At 37.3% G+C, this 17,224-nt stretch overlaps 1 non-coding gene and 1 pseudogene across 1 annotated transcript; both read left to right on the top strand.

Annotated features, from left to right (window-relative positions):
* The first annotated feature begins 6,456 nt into the window (after window positions 1-6,456).
* Window positions 6,457-10,845, top strand: LOC101431545 (ATP-binding cassette sub-family B member 10, mitochondrial-like; annotated as a pseudogene).
* Window positions 9,277-9,379, top strand: LOC111760187 (U6 spliceosomal RNA). The gene has a single exon (XR_002793950.1). It is a non-coding gene; the product is annotated as a U6 spliceosomal RNA (small nuclear RNA).
* Window positions 10,846-17,224: the final 6,379 nt, after the last annotated feature.

Here is a 17,224-nt window from a genome sequence, read left to right as displayed (position 1 = left end):
CAAAAGAACAATTTAGCGCTTCCTCTCTGCATAGAAGGAACTCAAAAATCTTGTTCAGGGTTCGGGTTTGAAACAGAAAGCTCCTGAGTCTGGCCGGCCATCAATAAATCATTTTTTCCTTCTCAAAATCATTCCTGAGCCCTGGCTTTCTATATGCAAATAATTGAACCTCTCTCAACTTCTACAACATTTTGGGGGCTCATCTGGGATTGCAAATGAAGACCAGAGATGGTAGCATTACGCTGCCCCTTCCAGATCCCTGTGGAAGCTGGGAGGACTCTGGTGAACCCCAAATCTGGGATCCCTTGGATTAAATTTAATCCAGAAAAGATGTGGGCTCCACCAGAGTCTTCCCAATGTAAACTGAGTACAATGGAAGGTCTGAAGAGAAAGAGTCTGGGAGCAAAAAAGAACTCCGGATGTGGAGGAAGGTAAGACTCCCTGGGGAAGCATAGTTGGGGAAAACCCTAGCTTTAGTTCCTGGGGAGGTAGCCTGATCACCTCCTGAGAGAGGACCCTAGTACCTCCAGAAATTTGGGGGGAAGTTCTCTTTAGGTCTGGAAAAAGGAGAAAAAAAAGGGGAAAAGCCTGGTGTTTTGGGTTTGTCTAACTATGTTAGAATCTGGTAACTGGTCTTGTCTCCACTGAAAAGAGTGGAGGCTTGATTATAATAAGAAAGGATATTTATAGGTTTGAGTCCTAATGTCCTGGAAATTGGTCTGGATTTTGAAAAACTTGGTTACAGGGAAATGAATCAGCTTTTCTAGTGAAGCATGGACTGGGTGTAAAATTAAACAGTGAAAAAGGTCTAGCTGGAATCTTTTGTTGTGGTGCTGCATTGTGAATGAATTTGCTTTATATGAGATGATTAATGTTAAGTGTTCTCTCTTTCTACAAGTTTGTAATGGCTGCAGGGGCAGCTGTGCTGAAAAAAGATATACATAAACTTGTAGGTCAGATTAATGAGTTTTGTGAGGGTGTTGGAGTTGTGTGGTTACGTAAAGTAGCGGAATTTGGTTGAGCTGGAACCCTCCCTTGCCATTGGTGAAATGAGTTGATTGTAGTTGGTACAACAAAACCACGGTATGAGTGTGTGTGCGCATGCTCTCCTGTTTTGTCTCCCTGGGTCGGCCTCATTTGCAGGAACTCAGGGATTGTCTCTGTCCGTGTCTGCCCCACGAACCCAGGTTTGCTGGAGCTAGCCCAGTCAGAGTGGCTGGTGGAGCCAGTGACTTGAATCATAGCCCTGCCAGGACAGGGGTCCCCAGGAGGGGTGCCAAATTTGAGTAGGTTCTTTCTGCCCATTTTGGCAGAAAGCTGGAAAGGGGGAAATGGCTTACTCCTTTCCAGTGAGTCCACACCTTCTATTCATAAGCCGCATTCCTTCTCGATGGCTGTGCACCTGATTGCCTTGAAGGGGATGCAGAGTAGGATCAAAATAAGTGCAATAAAGTTCCCTTCCTGAGGTGTCAAAGGCCAAAATAAATTTGCATTCTGCCCACCCAGGGTCTGTGAGGCTATGTAAAATGCTTTGAAATGTTTTAAAGCTGTAAACTTGTCTAAAGGAAGAAGGCTATTGCTTAAAAACAATGGACCTCTAATGACTTGATAGCCTTTTTAATGGTCTGGTTGGGAACATCAAGGTTGTAAAACCACAGAGCAAAAAATCTGTGTTTGGCTTTTGTCAGTTGCTGGTACCTAAGAATTTACAGTAAAAAGGTAATTTAAAATGAATATTTAAATGCCAATACTCTCTTGCTAGTGAATTAAATGCATAACTCACAGATAAGAATTTGTTCCATCACTAGGAAAAGAACTTCACAGGATTGTTACTAATAAAATTCTTGTAGCTTAATTAATAAAGATATCCAATTCACCTTAAGGTTGAAAGTTAATGAAAACTGTAACTAAGAGTTAAGATCATTTATAGATGCATTTATATTATAAAACAGCGGAAGGATAATAACTAAAACTATAACTGGATAAATTTAGCCTGAACATATTATTGTAAGTGTAAATTCTAAACTAACCTTACCTTTGTTTATTAGTTACTTCAAGCCTAGCCTCACCCCTTGCCTTTGCTTATGGCTATTTCATAACAGCTTCTGCCACTATAGTCCAGGGAAAGGCGGATGTGGGACATCCCTGTCTCTCTCCTACTGGTATTTGTAACCCTGCTTTCTCTCATGATTCCAACTGTGGACTAAATTGCTGCCTGGTGGAATTCTTAACCCTTGGGGTTGAATGACCACTGGAATTTTATTATCTCCAAGGACTGGGAAAATGAAAGAGGTCTCCTGCCTTGACTGTCTGGGTTCCTAAGAGTGGCAATTCACCAGAGAAACCAGTCTCCCTGAGGTTTCAATAGCCTCAGTAAATATACATAGAATTAATCTTGTTGCTCATCCAAAATTCTGCTAAATTCAAAGTAAAATATAAAGTTCTGAAACAAAAGAGAATTGTGTTAAAGCATTGGGAACATTTTGGTTACAAGCCATTAGTTAAGAAACAAAATTCTTGTGCAAATCTGCATGGTTATAGTGCAAATTTAAAAACAAACAAACAAAAAACACCTTTTAGAAATCTTCAGTTATTTTGCAGTCACACTTGTTTTGTAAAAAGTAAAAGTTTTAAGGAACTAAGTTATGTTTCTGTGTCGAACTATTCATGTCTGCCTATTTGCTCATTGCTGGTTAAATATGCAGTTATAGAAGTAATATATATATCTAGAACCTAAATTAAACTGAACAGTATATAAAATAATGCAAATTATAAATAATATCAATGAGTTGTGTTTCTGTGTCTAACTATTTGTGTCTGCCTAATTGCTGAGTATATATCTTCATACATCAGGGTAATAATATCAAATTAACAAATGAAAATTTTTAAAAGAACTCTATTCAAATTGCTAAAAGTTAAATATGCAGTTACATATGTGAATATAAATATTCCTGGAGCCCAAATAGACTAAGAATATAGAAATCTGCTTATAGGAACTGTTGGGAAAGGGCCTTCTCTTTGCAAGAACTTTGAGGGAGGGACTAGGTGTGAATTAAAACTATTTTCTAGGCTGGGGAATTAAGAATCAGTTTGCCCTGTAATTCTCCAGTTTAAACCTTTTAACAGCCTTAAAATAAGGATGGTTAATAATTCTATTACAAAATTTCAGTAAGAAAAGAAAGTCCATAAAAGCTGTGAAAAGATCTTTCCTAAATTATGATTAAACAAATTATGCAATTATATTTGGAACCTAGTAGTCAGTATGCTTTTAAAATTATTCACAGTTTCAGAACTTAAACAAAGAAAAAGAAGGTGTATATATAAGTAAATGGTAATAAAAAGTTATCTTGATTCTATTGGGAATCTTCCATTTTCATTTTAACAATGTAAAACAATTTTTTTCCCTCTAATACTAAAGTAAAATACCTACTATTATCTCCATGGTAAAATTGTATAAGTAAACAAAGTCATTTGATATATGATGTGTTGCATTTAATTGTTTAAAATATACAAAAACAAGAAATAAACTTTAACATTGTCAAACTCTCTTGTACATTCAAACCAGGCCTTGAATGCATTACAGGTTGCCTCTCCATGTGAGCTATTGGCTAGGCTGGTCACTGACCTCTCAAATAGAAATATTTGTTATATCAGCCTCTGGTTCTGCTCCTGAAGTCGACGGAAACTACGTTGCAGTTTCAAGCTCCTGCAGCAGCCAATGATGGCTCCATACAGCCCAAGCACACAATGGATATGGCCTCCAGACTGGCACTGTTCCATAGTGCCAGAGAGCACTGTGGACCAGGCTGGTAGAATACTGGAAACTCTCTCTAGGATCAACAATGCTGCGACTTGCTCACCACGTGAAGAACATGCTAAGTGGAGCCATGATTACCAGAATACTGCAATTAAAACTTAAACACAATTAGAATTATGGCCTGCTCCCATGGAGAGATAACACATAAAGTATTACAAACCTGAAACCTAAAAGTATTATTTGCAACTCAGAATCCTTATCTCTATAAAAATAAGGTAGTGGTCTTAGCCAGGCTCAGCTAACTTACTATTCTACTGTACTCTACTGTGTACCAAAAATGAGGCTTGCTATTGAACAGTCAAAATTACCAGAAATTTTATAATTAAAACCAAAATGTAAAAAACTTTATTCTGTAGTTCTGATCACTCCCACAGCTAAATGCTAAAAAAATTTCCAACTTGGTGCACTGATCCTGAATGAAGCCAACTGCCCAAAAGGTGCCAGTTCACCAGGAGCATCTGACAGAGCACATGAGTGCCAATCATTAAACAGCCTGAAATGCGTCTTCAAAACAAAGCTAAACATCTGTTGCAATTTCTCACTGAAAATAAATAACTTAAAAAAAAAAAAAAAAATATATATATATATATATATATATATATATATATATATATATATACTGTTCCTACCAGCTTTTAAAAAGGAGTGCCATCTTTATAGGCACCTAACCTTGTCTACTTCTGTAATCCAATGTCCTCTTTTAAAAATGGGTATTCTAAAATTTTAATTAAGTTTGTTTCTTTCAGAATGAACATCTTATTAACCATAGGAAAACTTCATCCAGCTTCGTACAGAATGCCAGATCCATCTTCCTCCAGTTAAAATAAAATAAGAGTTTTACACCTTGTTAGGCAATGACTACAGCCCATGGCCAGCAAGAATCAGTTACAGAAAAGAGATCATCTCCCTTCAGCACCCTTTTAAGATTAAAGGTGCAAACGCTTTAAGGGTAAAATAAAATTAACAGATGAATCTGGAGCTTGACTGGAAATTGGTGTGAGTGCTGGTGGCCCCAGGATAACTGTAGGGGGGGCCTGCCCCCGGGATTCTACTGTCCAGGATGAAAACTTCTAAAAACAGGATAAACCCTCGAAGCTTTAATAAGAACTTTGTCTTTAGATCCTCACTGAAAATTGATAAGTGAAGTAATCAATCAAAACAGCCATCCACCTCATACCTCCAACAATAATTATGCCAAAGCTTAGCAAGTTGAGCTTCAGCATCAGGGGGGAAATGGTGTAGGCTATGGGTCGAGGGCTGTTCATATATTCGTAGATAACCTGAGCTGTATGTCCTCTGCGTGGTGCATTTGGGACAGTGAGAACTGCAGCCCTGCCCTTGGTAACTATGACAACAACTCCAGTCCCAGAGAAACAATTTAGCAATGCAAACTATAAAAATGCAGACCAAATGTGCTAAAAGTTTATCCAGAATATATGAAGCCCACATGCTAAAAGCTTACCTAGGATGTGAAAAATATATGCTAATTCAAGCCTATTGAGCACTGAAACAAAAGAATCATTTGGCCCTTCCTCTCTGTATAAAAGGAACTCAAAAATCTTTTTCCGGGCTAGGATTTGAAACAAAAAGCTCCTGAGTCTGGCAAGCAGTCAATAAGTCTTTTTTTTCCTCCTCAAAATCATTCCTGAGTCCTGGCCTTTCTGTATGCAAATAATTGAACCTCTCTCAACTTCTACAACAGTATTAGTCTGCCAAAGGGGTACTGATGCAAAGTACCAGAAATATGTTGACTTTTATAAAGGATATTTATTTGGGGTAAAAGCTTACAGTTTCTTGACCCTAAAGAGTCCAACTCTAGGTTGCTTTCTCACCAAAGTCAGTTGCTGCATGCTGAAGCAAGATGGTCTCTGATCTCTACGAGGTTCCAGCCTTCCCTGGGTTTCTGCTCTCTCAGTTGCAGGCTGGCATAGAGCTTGTCTCTCAGGACTTCCTCTCTTTCCTGGCACAGGTTCATTTCTTTCCAGGCTTTCTATATCTTCTCTTCCCAAGGTCAGCTGCAAACTATCAGGTGGATGGCTCATCCTTACCCTGGGTCCCAGGATCCAAAATGACAGAGCTCTCTTCCCATGCATCTTCTTGAGTGAGTGTTCACCAAAGGGGTGAGGACTCAACCTGAGTCATGCTTACTGATGTGGTAGAACCAAAGCCATACTCTTAAGAGGTAATTTAATCAAACCTGTCAGCTGAATCTAATGTAATCAAAGGGGATCACACCTAGAATAATATATTAGTTTACAAACATAATCTTTTACTTTTGGGGATTCACAAACATAATCTCAAACTGTCACACCATCCTTTAGCTAGACCTGCTCTGCAAGAGGGAAGAAAAATGGGATGAAATATCTTATGTATAAACTTTCTTCACCCTCTATCAGAACAAGAATCTACAGGGGGGAGCAGATTTGGCTGAACTGATAGAATGTCCACCTACCATATGGAAGGTCCAAGGTTCAAACCCAGGACCTCATGACCTGTGTGGTGAGCTGGCCTACATGCAGAGCTGGCCCTGCCACGCAGGGGTGTCCCCCATGCAGGGGAGCCCCATGTGCAAGGAGTGCACCCTGCAAGGATAGCCGCCCTATGTGAAAAACGCACAGCCTGCCCAGGAGTGGAGCTGCATGCATGGAGAGCTGATGCTGCATGATGATGCAACGAAAAGAGACACAGATTACTGGTTCCACGGACAAGAATGCAAGCAGACAGAGGAACACACAGTGAATGGGCACAGAGAGCAGAAAACGGGTGGGTAGAGGGTAGAGAATCTACAGGAAAGGTATGAGATCATTCCAGGCCCTAATCTGGAGGACCATTTTGATATGCTTCTGTTTCCTCGATCAACACCACCTCCATATGCTACTGGTCATATATTAGAAGAGGGGCCTAAAATGTCTTAGCCATTTCCAATTTAACCTCCTGTGCCCAGCATATAGAAAGAAACAGTCCCTGTGCCTAATACACAGGAGGAACCAGCTCCTGTCCCCACTATACAGAAAGAAACAATCTCCAGCCTTCACCCAGTCCAACATCCTTACTGCTGAGCTTCCGGCTAGTGTATTCCCCCTCAGATAAGTCCCTGTAGGACAAGATGACCAGGGTATTTGTGCATGTACACTCACCATCTTTAATGTCAGATTTCTTTCCTTGGAAAAACAGCAATACTACCTATAGGGATGGCCCAAGAAAATGGAGAATTTGTTTGTTTCAGTCTTAGCTACACATAATCCAATTTGGACTGATATGTAAGTCCTGCTTAGTACTCGATTAAGTATTAAGAGAGGATACGAGAGAGGGATGGTATTAGAAAAGGCAAAGTAGGAAGCTGACAGATTGCATGTGAACCACTCAAATAATCCTCCATATTCAGAATCCAATCAAGCTATATCAACTGCCGACCCACACTGGGATCCAAGAGATCTTGATGACAGGAGCAAGCTAGACCATTATAAAGAATGTATAATAATAGGACTGCAGAAAAGAGTGCCAAAGCCTAGAAGCCTAAAAACATGTGCAGGAAATACAGCAAGATTCCAAGTAAAGCCCTTCAGCTTTTCGTGAAAAAAATTTTGAAGCATATAAACAGCTCACAGACATAGACCCAGAACAACTAGATAATGCAAATTTAATAAACATGACTTTTATTAACCAGAGTGCACTGGACATCAGAAAAAATTACAGAAGTTGCATAGGAGCCTAAAGCTGTCTGCGTTACAACTTGTTAAGATTGCTTTTAAGGTCTACAACAGCCGAGACCAGGTTAAAGAAGATAAATACCTGGAACGGCAAGCTGCCTTAATCAGAGGGATTATTGAACGAAGCAACTGTAGATCAGGAGTTGAGAAGGTAAGACCCCAAGGACCACCTAGAAACCTAACTAGTCTAAAGACTCTAGGTCCTAGGTAATGTGCTTATTGCAGAGATGGACAGCGCTGGACGGGACTGTCTTCCAGGTGCCCCTGGGACTGGTTTCTGCAGGAGGCTAGAGACTCATTCTCCATTTGCCCCAAAGGTATGCTGCTGGCAGAGATCTAGAGAGAGAGGCCCAGAGGCTCTTCCGCGGGGCTTGTGTCCCCTGCCAGTCTTCCATAGGATGCCTCGGGTAACTATGCAGATGGGAAAACAATTAACTTTCTCATTGATACCAGAGCAACTTATTCAGTACTAAATAAAAAGCAAAGCTCAATTTCAGCTGAAACAGTAGCCATAGCCAGCATATCTGGGGAGAACGCCCATCAGCTTTTTTTGAAACCATTAGATTGTCAAATTGCGATAAAAAACTTAAAACATAGTGTTCTGTAACATGCCTGAATATCCAGTGCTTCTGTTAGGAGGAGATTTTACTAGGCAAATTAAATGCACAAATCACTTTTTCTCCAAAACACTTAACCATAGAAATACCTTCAGAGCAAGCCTATGTCCTACAAGCTTCTCTGCTGTTTGCAGAAGTCACTAAATAAATTCCCATGATTCCAGAGGAAATCCTATTGTCTATAAATACAGAATCCTGGGAAAATGGAAAGCCAGGATGAACAAAAATGACAGAACAGATCCAGGTATAGCTTCGACAGCCATGTACAATTTGTCATCTTAAACAATATCCAATCAAATTAGAATCAATGGAAGGAATTAAGCTGTTAATTAAGACATTCTTAAAATACCAGTAAATACAGCCTTGTCAGTTTCCATGTAATACTCCAATATTGCCAGTAGGAAAGCCAGGCCCTCTGAATGAATATAAGTTGCTGCAAAATCTCCAAGGCTGTTGAGGCGGGGATCTGAGGCTCTGGTGCCTGCTCCAGTGTCTTGCTGCCTCTGCTATTGTCCACACTTGGGAAATGGTACCTCTAGCCCTGTTTCTCTTAGACCACTTAACTCTGTTCTGAATTCTAGTTTCCTGGGAATGAACCTGGGTCACAATAGCACCCCTAGAAAATAAGGGAGTCTGAGAAATGCAGATTTAGATTTCCATCATGTCTGTTAAAAGAGGACACATTAGAAAGTAGTTGAAATATTTACTCTATTCCATTTGCTTGACTGATTCAATGCAGTATCTGCCAAAGTGGTTTTGTAGTTTAGGTATTTAGGCATAATTAGGCACTCTGTATCTTTCAAAGTGCTTTTGATTTCTTCATTAATTTGATCCTTACCACAACCTTCTAAAAGTTAGAAGGCAGTAGCAGAAGTTCTTTTCTGAAATTGTTTTTATAGACAAAGAACAATCTAACTGAGATTGTGTGTGTTGCCAGAAAAGTGAAAAGGTTAGTACCCAGGATAGATGTGATATCTATTTGTTTTTTGTACTATTTCAACAGGCAAAAGAGAAATTCAGGGTGTTTATGCAACTAGGCAAAGAGTGACGAAGTCATGGCCTAGGTTTCAGTCTCTTACCCTATATCTCATAGCCCTATGAGAGAAAGGTTTAAAAAAATAACTGAAAGCGTGTGCCTCAGCAGCACATATGCTAAAATTGGAATGATACAGAGGAGATTAGCATGGCCCCTGCACAAAGATAACATGCAAATTTGTGCAGCATTCTGTATTTTTAAAGAAGATTAAAGATGTCTGGAAAGTTCCACGAAAACAGGATATGCAACTCCAAAACAGCACCTTCAACCAGGCCTGTTTATTTAAACACACACACAACCACTATACATAATCAGAATTTCTTGCCTCTGTGTGTAACAAACACTTCTTGCCTTTTTACTTTTGACAATTTTTTGCCTTACTTAATCTGGCCACTTTTGTTTTGAGTATGTTACCTCCATTACCCATCCTTGCTGTGATTTATGGGCAATAACTATGGAAATTGAACAAGTCATGCAGGATTCCCCGGCACAAGCCACTCAGCTGAGGAGTGTATTGGAAATGTAAGAACCATTCGAGCTTTTGGGAAAGAAATGACTGAAATAGAGAAATACACTCACAAAGTGGATTAAGTAAAACGTTAAGCAAGGAAAGAGGCACACTCTCAGGTTGGCTTCCTTGGAGCAGTCTGAGCCCTTTCTATTCAAGCTAATGAAAGACTAGGTGCTGGAGGATGTCTCTGGAAACTCCTTGAGAAAAGCCTATACTTCCTTTTAATGAGGGCATCATTTTGAATGGGCCAGCCTTCCAGGACACTTCGTAGTTTAAGAAAGTACATTTTACCTATCCTGTTCTTCCAGACGTTTCTTTTCCAGTCTTTCTTTGCCATCGGGCTCTGTCACAGCACTGGTTGGCTGAAGAGGTGCTGGCAAATCAAAGTAGTTTTAGTCCTTTTGAAGTTGTATGACCTCATTTCTGGAAATGTCAGTCTGGATGATTGTGACATTCATCAGCTACATCCAGTCTGATTGAGAGCCAAGATTGGGACAGTGAGTTAGGAACCAATTTTATTTTCTTGCTCAGTTGCTGAGAACATAGCTTATAGCACAGACAACCCTGCCCTAGTGACTGCAGAACAGGCAGAGAACATGGTTGATGTAGCAAATGCATCTGCTTTCATTAAATATTTCCCCTAAAGATTCAACACTGTGATTGGAGAAAAGGGTGTTCTCCTTTCAGGTGGACATAAACAGTGGATTGTACCTGCCTATACTCTGCTTAAGAATCCCCAAATTCTTCTCCTGGATGAAGCATTTAGTACAGTGGATGCTGAAAATGAATTTCTTGTACAAGAAGCTCTAGATTGCCTAATGGAAGGAAGATCAGTGTTAGTTATTGCCCATTGTCTGTCCACAATTAATGCTAATATGGTTGCTGTTCTTAAGCAAGGAAAAGTTAGTGAATATGTGGGAGTGGATGTGGCTCAAGCAGTTGGGCACCTGCCTCGCACATGAGAGGTCCTGGGTTCAGTTGCTGGTGCCTCCTATAGAAACAAGCCATTCTGTGGAGGATAAAAATAAAAAATACATAAATAATTTTTTTAAAAAAAAATTACTGAGTGTGGGAAATATGAAGAACTGCTTTCAAAACCAGATGGGATATATAGAAAGTTAATGAACAAAGTTTTATTTCAGCATAATAAATAAATTATTTGTAAATGGAATATGAAAGACTTTAAAGCAAAATAGCAGTGCAAAAAAAACCCCTGAAGACTATGAAGTTTATAAATCATACTTCAAATTCTTTGAAATACACTTTTTTCCAAAGTATGTAAAATATTATTTTGAAATATACTTGTCCTTAAAATCTTTTTACAGTTTTACTAATTGTAACATTCTTTTTAAAATTTTTTATTTTTTAAATAAAACTTTATTGAAGTATGCATTCACACTTGAATATGCATGAAAAATAAATATATAGTAAACTTTGTGAATTTACAAAACAAACATGCATATCATCATAGAAGGTTCCCATACCTATCCCCACCACCAACATCTTACTTACATTGTTGTGAAACATTTGTTACAAACTAGGAAAGAGCATTGTCAAAATATTTATATTTATATTAAAATTTAGTCCATATCTTACGTTTGATGTTTACTAATTGTAACTTTCTAAATGCCTTTTGCAATTTAGTTATTTTCAGATTTTATATGTTATTTTGAAAATTTGAATTAATAGAGCATGGAGTTATATTTTATTGATTTTTCAGTATTAGTTAAATTATAACATTATTATAAGATTATTGAAACAAGTTAAATAGTCCATCTCTTCATCATTTCCTTCTCAGTTGTCCCATTCTCTCACAATCTCACTCTTTTAAGTAACTCATATAACAATGCATAGTCTTCTTAACTTTGTCCAATATGTTCTTATGCACACACATAGTTTTCTTATTTATTCATTTATTTGTTTATATAATTTCATAAAATTTAAAAATGCAATTGTTTTATACATAACTTTCCACAAGCTTATTTTGTTCATTTGTTATATCATGGGCATAGTTCATTTATCTCTAGATAGAGTCTAGACAAGTTTTTAAACAGCTTTGTACATTTCTAATACATGAATACCACAATTAAGTAATAATTCTTTTCCAAAATTTTAAAAATAAATTGATAGATAATTTTTTAAAAAAATTGAATGCAATTCTAGTCAGACTTGGGAGAAGGATTCAATGAGTCTGTCAGTTATTAGGGGACTAAATACTGTTAAAAGATTGGATACCATATGTTCTGTTGGTAGATATGATAACTGGAATATAAAATTAATTTAGAACATCAAAATGAAGAAATCTAAAAGAGGCTAAACATTTCCTTTTGTCAATTCTTTTGAAATTATGTCATTCAACTTCATAGATCAGAGATTGATATCTTAGAAGAATTTCTAAGGAATGAAAAATTTTGAAAATAACTCATTAAAGGACAAGATTATCTTGGAATAAATAGTGTCATTCAAAATCATCCAGTTTTAATCATGGCAGAATAACATAATACTTTTTAAAAGCACAAATGATATTCTTTTAAAGGACAATGTTTGCCAAATATAGACTACAGAGCATTTAAAAATTATAATGTATAGATGGAACACCAATAAATACATGTGCGATTAAAAGTCAGCAGCAAAAAGAAAGAAAAGTGATCTCTGAGGCAAACTAAATTTCATAAAATACAATACAAGTTTTGTGTTTTTTTTCCAAAGAGAGTAAGAATTTATTTGGTTCTTCTATCAAAGGAGCTCAGTCCTCATGGCCCAAAACTGTCTCCCTGATATGCAGAAATTCTAATATTATAATATTTCTAAATAATATCTCTGAGATAAGGAAAGTATAGAGGAGAGGTCAGTAGCAGGCTTTCCATATGGACAGTAAACAGGAGGGTGGAGAGGTTAACATCCCAATAGTAAGCACATAAGAGGGGGAGCTTAATCTATAAACAAGGGTGGGCTCAATCTAGAATCACCACCACAAAAGGAAGTCTAGAGTAAATATAAACAGGGGTGACACCATTCTAGCTAATTTCAGTAATTTCGAGTATTAAGCTTTTGGCCATTGGATTACTTATGGTGAAACAACAACAACAAAAACAAATTAAAAGGTTGTCCTGAATTCTTCCACAATCTTTCTTTAGCCTATCTTACCCGCAAGGTCTTCTCCTGACCTTGACTGAATTCAAGGGTCACTTTGGTTGAGGGAAACTATGGGGGAAGGGCTGGGTATGTAAAGATGGGAGAGATGTGAGTTTAACCTAGAACTGTCTACTAGACCTGGAAATTAAAAGTGGTAGCGACTGAGGGGATATTACAGAGTAAACTTTGTATTGCATAGTTTGTCTGTGATTCCCTAATTAAGTTTTAACAGCCTTGAGATGAGAGTAACTAATACACAGATATTAAGTTAACACTAAATCTGCTGGATCTTTAAGATGATAACATTGTAAATTTTTAACTAAGGAAATTATTGCAAACCTCTTTTAAAAATAATTGTTTTTTGCCTAAAGTGAAATGACCAGTTTTTCACAGAGTAGAATGAGGGCCACGTGCCCTTCTCCTTACAGGTGACATTGAAACACAGAACTGTGGCCTGTATTAGCATCCTATTGTTTTGTATCCAGCTACCATAAATTTAGCTGCTTAAATAAACATCTCATATTATTCCACAATCTACAGGTCAGCAAGCCATGGCAGATTTCTCTGCCCCAGATCTTGGCTGAAGCACAGGTGTTGGCAGGGCTGAGTTGCTTGCTTTAGAATTCGCTTCTCAGCTCCTCCAGGTCATGGGCAGAATTCAGGGCTTGCCGCTGTAGGACTGAGCTCCTGCTTCTTAGACATTATTGCAGCATGTGGTGTCCTAGATATGCACACATATCCTTCTCTGGCTTCCAAACTCTCTTGCTTCCCTCTTGGCTTTTCAGGGCTCCTGTGATTCCATTTGGCCCTTTTGGCCAGGAAAACCTCCCTCCTTTTTTTTCCCCACCCTTAATGAACGCTTGTTTTATTGGTGATTGGAAATATTTTTATTGTATTTCTGTGTATATATTATTTAATTAAAAAAATTTTTTTAAAGACACATAAAAAATATAGGGGATTCCATATGCTCTACTCCCCAGCCCTCCCATGCATTCCCACATCAAAAACATCCTTCATTAGTATGGTACATTTGTTACAATTGATGAACACATATTGAAGCATTGTCACCAATCATGAATTGTAATGTACATTATAGCATTATAGTTTGCATTCTGTCCTGCACAATTTTGTAGGTTATGACAAAATATATAGTGGCCTATATCCATCATTCCAACGTCATGCAGGACAATTCCAATGTCCAGAAAATGCCCACAATTTACACCTATTTTTCCCTCTCTCTTCCCTCAGAACCCTGGGGTGGTTACTGCCTCTACATCAGTGATAAAAGTTCTTCCATTGCTAGAGTAATAATAAGTCTATAGTAGAATAATTAATAAATGTACTTTAGTCCATTGTTCATTCCCCAATCTTGAGGATTTGGGGATGATGGTGATGTCCACTCCACTGCTAATTGAGAGGGGGCTTGTATCCTATGGGGCAGATGGATGGGAATATCTTGCTTGCAGCTGACACTCTCTCTGTTCCTTGGGATGAATGTTGTCCATTATCATCTCCTTGTTAGTTGTCCTGGGTGAGTCCAATGAACTGGAGAGTAGGTCTTGCAACTCTGCTGAGATTCAGGGTTCAAATGGCACATGAATGGACAAAAGACTTAAGTTTCTTGGACACACACTTATCAAGTATAGTAGTAACTATAGGTTCCTCCCTATTTTAAGGTCAGATGGTTGGTAACCTGAATTCCATTTGCAAAGCCTCTCTGCCACAGGCCCAGGAGTTAGAGCTGGATTCTGCCCCCACAACCCCCTCCCTTAACCCGGCCAGCTCAGATGCCTGAGGACTGCCTGACCACCAGGTGCCAGGGTGGGTCCCATCCCCTCCAAGCCTGGCTTCTCCCTCTGGGAGGTGTTGGTGAGGGTGGGTGGCACAGGAGTCCAGGACTCCTGTCTGGAAGAGTTGGTCTGCGAGTGTTTAGTCAGTATTGTCTTACATTCAGGATCTACATATATGTCTTTATTTTAAAAGAGAATGTGATCTTTTAAAAACTTTATGACAAAAATATTTGTAATACATAGGCATTCTTTTGCAAGCTAGGTTCCTGAATCTGGTGATACTCTTTTATCAAATGTTCTTTATCAATTAAAAATTGTAACAAATTCTTACACAACATTCCACAACCAATTTCTTTGGTATTTTGTTTTTATTGCAGTATGAAACAGAATTCCAGTTATGACCAGGTATGATCATGACCAGGAAAATACAGAACTATAGAGTAATTGGGCTATTCTTTAATCAGGCTACTCAAAAATTATTTATCTCAGGTATCTTCAGAATTATTTTTAGAAACTGAAAGACCTCTGAATTATCATTACTTGGAAGTACTATGGCTTACTTTGCAGGTGTGATTCAAATTTTGAGCCATGAATTTGTGCTTTGCATTTAGAAATTTTCATTTTTATTAATATTTTTATTATTGTCTTTTTAAAAAAGAAACAGATCACACAAAATAGAAAATTTTTTCAATCACATTTCTATGGGAAGTTGTTTTCTGTGATAAAAAAAAGTTAAAGCATATTTTAAAATTTCATGGAGCCATTAATATTGAAATAATATCACAAGATATGGCTCAGTCTTGCATTCATCAGAAATCAAGTGTGTCAATCTTAGAGTTAATGTTCATGTTGTGTCTATATGCTTTGATTGTCAAAAATGAGGCATCAGGAGACCTCTGGAATAATTTTTGGACTTTCTGTGAGGCACATTGTTTCATAAAAATAAGATAAATAAGGAGAGATAGTGTGATAAAAGTAATAGAGACTCATGGATCTGGATGGAATCTGAGTAAATGAAATCATTTAGACAAACATTTTTTTCCTGAAAAATAAATTCAGGCTCAGAGAATTTAAATGACTACTTCATTAGAAATGATTACAAACATTTTTATTTTTTTACAATTAGGAATTATTTGACATTTGAAACTCTATGTATCAGCTACATAAAGATAAAAATAAAACTCCCTTGATTCATAGAAGTAAAATAATTAGTTTTAGGGAAGAAAACATTGTTTTAAAAAGAGTTTTGTCGTTATTTTAGTGGAATGTCTAATATTGTCCTTCAATTACATTTTCCTAAAATTTGATGTCCATATCAGAGCTTACTCTCTTTTAACTTTATTTTTCCCATATGTTTGTGAAAGGATGCACAGAAATTGAAGGATCTCAAAGTGAAGCATGTAGGTTTTAAATTTTAAAAACAATTTATTGACGTATACCATTCATACATGAACATGTATAAACAATAACTGTATAGTAAAACTTGTGAACTTACAAATCAAACATGCTTATCATCATTCAGTTCTTCCATATATCACCCACTACAAATATCTTGCATTGTTGTAAAACATTTGTAACAAATTATGAAAGAGCATCATCAAAGTATTACTATTAGCTATAATCTGTATCTTATATTTGGTGTATCTCCCTCCCCCACCCTATTTTTTTTTGTTCATAAACCATGTAATTTATCTAGTGTACAATCAATGGCATTTTGCATAACCACCAAGTTGTGCATTCAGCACTTCAATCAATATTAGAGCATTTTCATTACTCCAGCAAAAACAAAATAGAAAAACAACAGAAAAGATACCACTATCACATCCATATGTCAATGCTACTAGTTACAAATCCTATGATGTGCTTTCACTATTTCTATTAATTTCCAAACAACTTTTTACGATTCTGCACAGATTAAACCTCAGTTTTCCATTCTCTTCCCACATGGTGACTCACATTCTATTAACTCCATGAGTTTGCTCATTATATTTAGTTCATTATAACAAAGCCATACAATATTTTTCCTTTTATGCCAGGTTTTCTTCACTCAACATAATGTCCTACAGGTTCATCCATGCTGTCATATGCTTCATGATTTCATTTCTTCTTACAACTGAATAATATTCCATTGTGTGTACATACCATAGTTTGTTTATCCTTTTGTCAGTGGATGGACACCTGGGTTGTTTCCATCTTTTGGCAATTGTGAATAAAGTCACTTTGAACATCAGTGTGCAGATGTCTATTTGTGTCACTGCTCTCAGTTCTTCTGGGTATATACCTAGTAGTAATATTGCTGGGTCATGAAGCCTGCAGTTTTGAAGACTTTATTCAAAATCGCAATTCTAAGATTTGTGATTTGCCTGGATATTTGGAATAGATATTAACACTATGTCTGCATTCTCCATGATACGCAAATAATTAACTAAAAAGAGAAGAATTTAGTCAGTCAAGGGAATGAAAAATTTTTTTTCTCAATGCCAAGTGATATCCATCTTATATAGACAACAAGGCAGTGATTTCTAGTACTTAAACAAAGGTTTTGAAAATAAATTTGCTGAGCAGTGGTGGTTAAATATCATAACTCTCGGCTTTTAGACATGTGTGC

The sequence above is a fragment of the Dasypus novemcinctus genome, chromosome 2 (genome assembly GCF_030445035.2).
Source record: "Dasypus novemcinctus isolate mDasNov1 chromosome 2, mDasNov1.1.hap2, whole genome shotgun sequence".
Taxonomy (NCBI): domain Eukaryota; kingdom Metazoa; phylum Chordata; class Mammalia; order Cingulata; family Dasypodidae; genus Dasypus; species Dasypus novemcinctus.
The sequence above is the reverse complement of the archived record's forward strand: the minus strand, read 5'-3'. Positions and strand labels throughout refer to the sequence as shown.